Raw genomic sequence first — 9,320 nt, forward strand, 5'->3', positions numbered from 1 at the left:
ATAAAGTTTGGTTTTTGTTTTCCTCTCATGACTGAACATGTTTAAGAAACTTTACATCTCTATTCTGAAATGTCATGCCTGCATGAATGTACAAATAGAAAAATAAGGACAACAGGAAATGGAAAGATAGTTTGATAAGATTATTTCAGTTTGAGACAAAATTCATGGAATTTTCTAGTTACGAAAACTCCATTCCAACTTATTCGTTTTATAGATAACAATGATCAGAGATCTAAAGAGGCTGGAGGTCTTGCTCCAGGGTGTCGCCCTGGGCCTCCCCACCACCTCTCTTTCCCCTGTGCCTCCAACTTCCCGGGAGGAGTTGGGGCTGAAGGGGAGGGTGACCTGGATGGGGCCTCAGGCCACATCAGCCCCCGATGGTGACATCCAGGCCCCTGAACAGGATGGGGACCAGCGAGAAGGAGAGCCATGGGTGAGGAAGACATGAGGGACACAGATCGGCCAAGGATGGCCAGGAGGTGACAGGCTACCCAGAGAACCTTCAGGTCAGCAGGTAGAATTCTTCCTTGGGTAGCCGGTGATGGGATTTTGATGGAGCAGGGCCTGGGGGTAGATGAGGGTGGGGAAGGAAGCCAGAGTTTGGTCATGAGAGGCCGGGCTGTGGAGGGCAGAGAGGCCTGACAGGAGGGCAGTGGGGCAGCCCTGGAATCTTCTTGCCCAGTGGTCTGCTGCCTGCCTGCCGCAAGACCTTGACAGTCTGTATGCCTGGAATCCATGAGCTCTTACAATCAGTGAGTCAAGAGCCCTAGCCCACTCCTGCCCATGCTAGCTTTGGACTCTGAGTATGGACTGAGGAGAGGGGCAGACGGATGCCATCCTGAGGGGAGCAGGTCCTTGTTGACCCTCCGCAGGGCAGGGGCTCCTTGCCCTCCTGGATTCCCTTATGTTATAGGAGCCTGGATCTTTCTCTCAGTAGGGGTAGATGGCAACTGAGAGAGGGCTTATTGCTGTGTTTGTTGAGCACCAAAGGGTTATCCTCCCACCTACACAAGGGGCCTGGAGATGCCCCCCAGGAAAGAGAGGAAGCCAGTGGAGCTATGTTCCCCCTCCCAGCACCCTGCTGCACTACCTGGACAGCCAGTCTCATGCTGGGCTCCCATGGATAGAAAACAAAAGCTGACAGGATGGGAAGAGTTACGGGGTGGCAAAAGACAATCTAAACAAAGATTGAGCTCTCTTGAAACCAGGTGTTCTGGACCAGCCTGGGCAACAAAGCAAGGCTGTCTCTTCCAAAAATTGCAAAAATAAAAAAATCAGCCGGGTGTGATGACACCCGCTTGTAGTCTCAGTTACTTGGGAGGCTGAGGTGGGAAGATGAGTTGAGCCCTCCCACCAAGGCTGCAAGGTCAAGGCTGCAGTGAGCTGTGATTGTGCCACTGTAATCCAGCCTAGGTGACAGAGAAAGACCCTGTCTAAAAAAATTTAAAAAGGGGCCGGGCACGGTGGCTCACGCCTGTGATCCCAGCACTTTGGGAGGTCGAGGCGGGCGGATCACAAGGTCAGGAGATCGAGACCACAGGGAAACCCCGTTTCTACTAAAACTACAAAAAATTAGCCGGGCGCAGTGGCGGGCGCCTGTAGTCCCAGCTACTCAGGAGGCTGAGGCAAGAGAATGGTGTGAACCCGGGAGGCGGAGCTTGCAGTGAGCCGAGATCGCGCCACTGCACTCCAGCCTGGGCGACAGAGCGAGACTCCGTCTCAAAAAAAAAAAAAATTAAAAAAGATTTGGAGGTGAACAGGAGACTGGCATGATTGCTGGGGTCCTGATACCACCAGGGAGTATCAGGCAGTTGATTCAGTGGGCAGCTGAGCCCAGTCACTTGGCCTGGTTCAGAGCTGGACATAGGGCTCCCATAAATAACTAACTATCACAGATGACAAGTCCTCACTCATAGATAGATAGCGTGGGAACAGCACCTCTGGTCCCCAGGAACAGCGAGGAGGCGGAGCAACTGCAGCTGGAGAAGGGCTGCCAGGGGCTGGGAATGCTGGTCAAGGCAGCGGAACCCCAAGAGGCTGGTAAAATCCCAGTGACTTGAGAGAGAGCTGCTGGCTGCAAGGTGTGGGAAGCCATGCCTGCCAAGGGTCCAAGGAAGGCTATGGCAGCCAGGATGCTGCAGACCCGAGGTAGAAATAAAAGGACTCAGCTGAGTGCCATGGCTCACACCTGTAATTGCAGTTTGGGAGGCCAAGGTGCGCAGATCGCGGGAACCTGGGAGCTAGAGGCTGCAGTGAGCAGTGATCTCACCACTGCACTCCAGCCTGGGCGACACAGCAAGTCCTGTCTCAATAAATAAATAAATATAAAAAATAAGAATAAGGCTCAGCACAGTGGCTCACGTCTGTAATCCCAGCACTTTGGGAGGCTGAGGCAGGAGGATCACTTGAGCCCAGGAGTTTGAGACCAGCCTGGGCAACATGGTGAGAGCTCCGTCTCTACAAAAAATTAAAAAAAAAAAAAAAAAGCCAGGGGCCGGGCGCGGTGGCTCACGCCTGTAATCCCAGCACTTTGGGAGGCCGAGGCGGGCGGATCACAAGGTCAGGAGATCGAGACCACGGTGAAACCCCGTCTCTACTAAAAATACAAAAAATTAGCCAAGCGCGGTTGTGGGCGCCTGTAGTCCCAGCTACTCGGGAGGCTGAGGCAGGAGAATGGCGTGAACCCGGGAGGCGGAGCTTGCAGTGAGCCGAGATCGCGCCACTGCACTCCAGCCTGGGCGACAGAGCGAGACTCCGTCTCAAAAAAAAAAAAAAAAAAAAAAGCCAGGCACGGCTCATGCCTACTAAAACTACGAAAAATTAGCCAGGCGCAGTGGCGGGCGCCTGTAGTCCCAGCACTTTGGGAGGCCGAGGCGGTGGATCACCTGGGGCCAGGAGTTCAAGACCAGCCTGGCCCACATAGCTAAACCCCCTCTACCAAAAATACAAAAATTAGCCAGGCATGGCGGGCGGATCACGAGGTCAGGAGATCGAGACCATCCTGGCTAACAGGGTGAAACCCCGTCTCTACTAAAAGTACAAAAAATTAGCCAGGCATGGTGGCGGGCACCTGTAGTCCCAGCTACTCGGGAGGCTGAGGCAGGAGAATGGCGTGAACCCGGGAGGTGGAGCTTACAGTGAACTGAGATCACGCCACTGCACTCCAGCCTGGGCAACAGTGCAAGACTCCGTCTCAAAAAAAAAAAAAATTAGCCAGGCATGGTGGTGCATGACTGTAATTCCAGCTCCTGGGGAGGCTGAGGTGGGAGAATCGTTTGAACCGGGAGATGGGGGTTGCAGTGACCCAAGACTGCATCACTGCACTCCAGCCTGTGAGACAGAGTGAGACCCCATCTCTCTCAAAAAAAAAAAAAAGGCCAGGCACAGTGGTGCACACCTGTAGTACCAGCTGATGTGGGAGGATCACCTGAGGCCAGGAGTTCGAGGCTACAGTGAGCTGTGTTTGTGCCACCGCACTCCAGCCTGGCTGGCAGAGCGAGACCGTCTCAACAAAATAAAAATCAAAGAAATAAAAGGGCTTAGTGAAATCTGGGCATCCAGGGTGAGAGGAAGGAGGCAGAGGGGAATCGGGAGTATCTGGCTGGGATGCCCATTAGGCCAGACCAGAAAGCCTGAGTGGAATGGAGGATGGAGGATGCAGGATGGAGAAGAGAGCTTTGGGAGAGCATCATAGGCCTGAAATGCCTCCATGGAGGTATCCATCTGCCTTTAACACTCCTGTGGGTTTTTGTTTTGAGATGAGTGGGTCTCCCTATGTTGCCCAAGTTGGTCTCAACACTTCTGGACTCAAGGCATCCTCCCGTCTCATCCTCCCTAGTAGCTGGGATTATAGGTATGTGCCACCGCACCTGGTTTACTTTTTGTTTTTTTGTTTTGTTTTGTTTTGTTTGTTTGTTTGTTTTGTTTGTTTTTGTTTTTGTTTTGAGATGGAGTCTTGCTCTGTCGCCCAGGCTGGAGTGCAGTGGCCGGATCTCAGCTCACTGCAAGCTCCGCCTCCCGGGTTTACGCCATTCTCCTGCCTCAGCCTCCCGAGTAGCTGGGATTACAGGCACCTGCCACCTCGCCCGGCTAGTTTTTTGTATTTTTTTTAGTAGAGACGGGGTTTCACCCTGTTAGCCAGGATGGTCTCGATCTCCTGACCTCGTGATCCGCCCGTCTCGGCCTCCCAAAGTGCTGGGATTACAGGCTTGAGCCACCGCGCCCGGCCTGTTTGTTTGTTTTTGAGATGGAGTTTCACTCTGTCGCCCAGGCTGGAGTGCAATAGTGCGATCTTGGCTCACTGCAAACTCCACCTCCCAGGTTCGAGTGATTCTCCTGCCTCAGCCTCCCGAGTAGCTGGGATTACAGGCACCTGCCATCATGCCCAACTAATTTTTTTATTTTTGTAGAGATGGGGTTTCACCACGTTGGCCAGGTTTCTCTTGAATTCCCGACCTCAGGTGATCTGCCTGCCTCAGCCTCCCAAAGTGCTGGGATTACAGGTGTGAGCCACCGTGCCTGGCCTACTTTTTGTTTTTATTGAGCACTTACTATATGCAGAGTTGCACTGGCCAAGGAGAAACACAGTCCTGCTTTCTGGGAGCTCATGGGCTAGCCAGGGAGACAGGACCCAGCAGTACAGTAAGAAGGATGAAAGTGGCCCTGCCAAAGAGTTAAAGGCCATGAAGGTCTGTGGCAGAAGGACAGTAGGAACCTGCTTTAGATGGGGTGGCCATGGAAGGCCTCTGAGACCTGAAGAATTAAACGAGCTTCAGTAAGAGTTCATGAATTCCTGGCCTACAGACCTCAAGGTCTGGAAGCAGGCAGGGGCTGCAGGCTGGTGGGTGGAACAGCCCCCAGCAACCACTGTGGTTGGAGCAGTGCTCTCCTGGGAGCAAGAGGTGTGATATGAAGTGGGGGACTAGGCAGGGGGCAGGCTGTACAGCAGCCGCCTCTGTAGGCCAAGCAGGGAGTTTGGCATTTTTCTTTTTCTTTTTTCTTTTTTTTTTTTTGAGACTGAGTTTCGCTCTTGTTGCCCAGGCTGGAGTACAATGGCACTATCTCGGCTCACTGCAACCTCCGCCTCTCAGGTTCAAGCGATTCTTCTGCCTCAGTGTCCTGAGTAGCTGGGATTATAGACATGCACCACCAAGCTCAGCTAATTTTTTGTATTTTTAGTAAAGATGGGGTTTTTCCATGTTGGTCAGACTGGTCTCAAACTCCCAACCTCAGGTGATCCGCCCGCCTCAGCCTCCCAAAGTGCTGGGATTACAGGTGTGAGCCACTGCGCCCAGCTGGCATTTTTCTTTTCTGTGTTGGAGAAGCCACTGGAGGTAAAGAATGGGCCAGTCAGAGACAGATGATAGACCAAGCTGGAGGTGCAAGCGGGCAGATTCCAACTCTGTTTTGAACAAAATTTGCTCATGGATTAGATGTGGATGAGTTGGGCTGACCCCCAGGTCTGGGGCTGCTGGGTGGACAGCAGACTCAGAAGCCCGATTTTCTTTCTTTCTTTTTTTTTTTTAAAGTCAGGGTTTCACTCTGTCACCCAGGCTGGAGTAGTGACACGATCTTGGCTCACTGCAACCTCTGCCTCCCGAGCTCAAGCTATCCCCCCACCTCAGCCTCCCTAGTAGCTGGGACTACAGGCATGCACCACCATGCCTGGCTAATTTTTGTATTTTTAGTAGAGACAGGGTGTCACCATGTTGGCCAGGCTGGTCTCGAACTCCTGACCTCAGGTGATCCACTCGCCTTGGCCTCCCAAAGTGCTGGAATTACAGGTGTGAGCCACTGCGCTGGGCCAGAAGCCCTATTTTCCCTGAATTTCATTTGAATTGTCTATTAGCCATGGGGGGAGGAGGGCTAAAGAGCCTGTGGTGTGTGGGCAGGAGATATGACACTTAACAGTCAGCTGGCCGGGCACAGTGGCTCACACCTGTAATCCCAGCACTTTGGGAGACCAAGGCAGGCAGATCACCTGAGGTCAGGAGTTCAAGACCAGCCTGGCTAACTTGGTGAAACCCTGTGTCTGTTAAAAATATAAAAATTATCTGGGCGTGGTGATGAGCGCCTGTAATCCCAGCTACTCAGGAGGCTGAGGCAGGAGAATCACTTGAACCCGGGAAGTGGATGTTGCAGTGAGCCGAGATTGTACCACTGCACTCCAGCCTGGGCAGCAGAGCGAGACTCTGTCTCAAAAAAAAAAAAAAAAAGAAAAGAAAAAGAAAAAGGGGATCCCTTGGCAAATGACACTGACACCATAAAAAAATAAATACAATGGAAAGAAGAGGCCTGTGTGATACTAGGTATTGTTGGAGGGAGGGCAAGAAAGCCAAGGTGGGGTGACCTGTGCAGCAGCAGTTTCAGCGGTGTGCTGGGGACAAAAGACAGGTATGAGTCAGTTGAAGAGACATAGCAGGAGGGGCATGGAGCTCTGGAGAAACTTCCTCTTAAATGTAGCTGAGGGATAAGGCAGCACCCAGAGGGGAAGGGGCTTTAAGGGAATTTTTTTTTTTTTTTTTGAGACAGAGTCTCGCTTTGTCACCCGGGCTGGAGTGCAGTGGCACAATCTTGGCTCACTGCAACTTCCGCCTGCCGGGTTCAAGTGACTCTCCTGCCTCAGCCTCCCGAGTAGCTGGGACTACAGGTGTGCGCCACCTCGCCCAGCTAATTCTTTTTTTTTTTTTTTTTTTGAGACAGAGTTTTGCTCTGTCGCCCAGGCTGGAGTGCAGTGGCCGGATCTCAGCTCACTGCAAGCTCCGCCTCCCGGGTCCACGCCATTCTCCTGCCTCAGCCTCCCAAGTAGCTGGGACTACAGGCACCCGCCACCTCACCCGGCTAGTTTTTTGTGTTTTTTACTAGAGACGGGGTTTCATCATGTTAGCCAGGATGGTCTTGATCTCCTGACCTCGTGATCTGCCTGTCTCGGCCTCCCAAAGTGCTGGGATTACAGGCTTGAGCCACTGTGCCCGGCCTAATTTTTTTGTATTTTTAGCAGAGATGGGGTTTCACCATGTTGGTTTACCAGGATGGTCTCAATCTCCTGACCTTGTGATCCGCCCGCCTCGGCCTCCCAAAGTGCTGGGATTACAGGAGTGAGCCACCGCGCCGGGCCAGGGAATGTTTTGTTTTTAAAATGAGCCCTTTTTTTTTGAGACAGGGTCTCCTTTTGTCACCATGGCTGGAATGCAGTGATGCAGTCTTGGCTCACTGCAGCCTTGACCTCCCTGGCTCAAACAATCCTCCCACCTCTGCCTCCTGAGTGGCTGGGACCACAGGCGTGTGCCACCATGCCTGGCTAAGTTTTTGTAATTTTAGTAGAGACAGGGTTTCACCGTGTTGACTAGGCTGGTCTCAAATTCCTGAGCTTGAGCAATCCTCTCATCTCTGCCTCCCGTAGTGCTGGGATTACAGGTGTGAGCCACCAAGCCCAGCCTAAAAATGAGATGTTATATATTTACTTCAGACCCCAGATTCCACAATCCACAGGCAAGATAAGTGGCATCAGGGGAGGACAGCAGAAAACTGTTAAGTGCACCTTGTGGAACCCAGTGGTTACAGTTTCAAGTCCACCGCCCATTGAAGTCTGAGACCCCAAGGGAGGGAATGAGAGGGAAAGTAGGTGCCGGCATCTGGGTCCCTCACCTGCCTGCCTATGTTAAGGACCCAGTGGGGCACAGGACAGGAGATCCAGGGCACCTGTATTTGCCTTCAGCATCTGATCTACACAGGACAGGAGGCAAGTGGGAGAACTGAAGGAAACAGCCTCTGAAACAGGGTCAGTCTGGAGGCAGCAGGGGTGTGGGCCTCAGGGGTTCCCTACAGGAGGGCCGAGGGAACAGAAACGCGGGGAGGAGCACAGGTGTAGCAGAGAAGGGCTCAGTGCCAGTTCCTTTGAGAGACGGTCAGGAGCGGACAGAGTGGGTCCATAGCCGACTAGGGGAGACTTGATTGTGGGCTCCTCTTTCCTCAGTGGGCTGAGGGGTTAGGTCCTTTGAGGAGCACTGAGGAGGCTGTGGGAGGGGAAGCACTCTCCATTCCAGAGGCTTTCCTGGAACAAGTGGGTTGGAAGAACCAGGTGTTTGGGAGCTACTGGGAGCAGGTGCAGAAGCCAAGGCATTCCCAGATGGGAGAGGCTGGGGTTGGCAAGGTGGCTTTTCAGGGGTCCAGTCTGCATGCCACGTATGCAGCCATGCTCCGGGGGCGACATCCGCCTGTGTCCTTCAGCCCTTCCTCAGCCTCCACCGGCCACACCCGGGAGTCAGTGCCTGGACTGGAGCTCTAGCTAGAGGTCACCTAGGAAAGGTCCCAAGGGATGCGCAGGATGACCTGGTGTTTCTCCAGAGTTACCCCTGCTAAAATAGTATGTGGCCAGCCCCAAGTCAGTTGCAGGTCCTGGGGTTGGGATCTTCCACAAGGCCTCCTGGAGTGGCGCTGGAGGAGGGTGGTGTATTCGGGCCGTCTCGGAGCCCCAGGCCATCCGTCGCCCAGAGGAGCACTCCAGTGCTTCCCTCCTAATGCGTTCTTATCTTGCCGGGAGGGGAACTGGGCCGGCCTTACTAACCCAATCTATGCATGAGGCTTCCCCAACGCGCCAGGAGCCCTTCCTTCGCAGAGGTGGGCTTGCCCCAGCCTGACCCAATTCCTCTGCCATGGCTGGGGCACAGTGGCCGAGGACTCCGTCCCAGAGCTGCTGAGCCGGAAAGCGCTGGCGGCCGGAGGGATCGGGAGGTTGGTTAGCGCTTTACGGAGCCGCGTGTTCCGTTTCCGAGGGCTGTGGAGCTTTCTACTGGGAGCCACCGTGGATCAGGCCAGGGGTTCATCAGCTGCATTTGCTAAACCGCATCGCAGCGCGCGCAGCCACACGCGAACACGCCCTATTCGCAGGAGACTAAGCATCCAAATAGGCGCGTCCCCGGCCGGGGTGCAGCCGGTCCAGGAAAGGAGACAGGGCGCAAGGGCCATTTTGGGAAGGAAAGAGGCGGCGAACCATGACCTTCACCTAATAGAAGGCCGGAGGACGCGAAGAGGCCGGTAGAGAAGCTGGCGAGGCTCGCAGCGAGCAAACCCAAAGCAGCCGAGCTCGGAGAGCGCCGTCTCAGCGGGCCAGGGCGTAGCGGGGATTGCACGGAGGTCCGTCTAGTCAGTCGGGGCGCGCTTCCTGGAGGAGGAGGAGGAGGAGGACTTGCCGCCGGAGCTACGGGGATAAATGCAGGAGGCGGGGCAGCCAGCGGGCGTGGCCCTGCGGAGGTCCCCGGTCGAAAGGAGGAGACAGGGGCCGGCCGCGTACTTAAAGCGGACGCGGGGAAAGCCCTCCC

This window comes from Macaca fascicularis, chromosome 10 (genome assembly GCF_037993035.2).
Source record: "Macaca fascicularis isolate 582-1 chromosome 10, T2T-MFA8v1.1".
Taxonomy (NCBI): domain Eukaryota; kingdom Metazoa; phylum Chordata; class Mammalia; order Primates; family Cercopithecidae; genus Macaca; species Macaca fascicularis.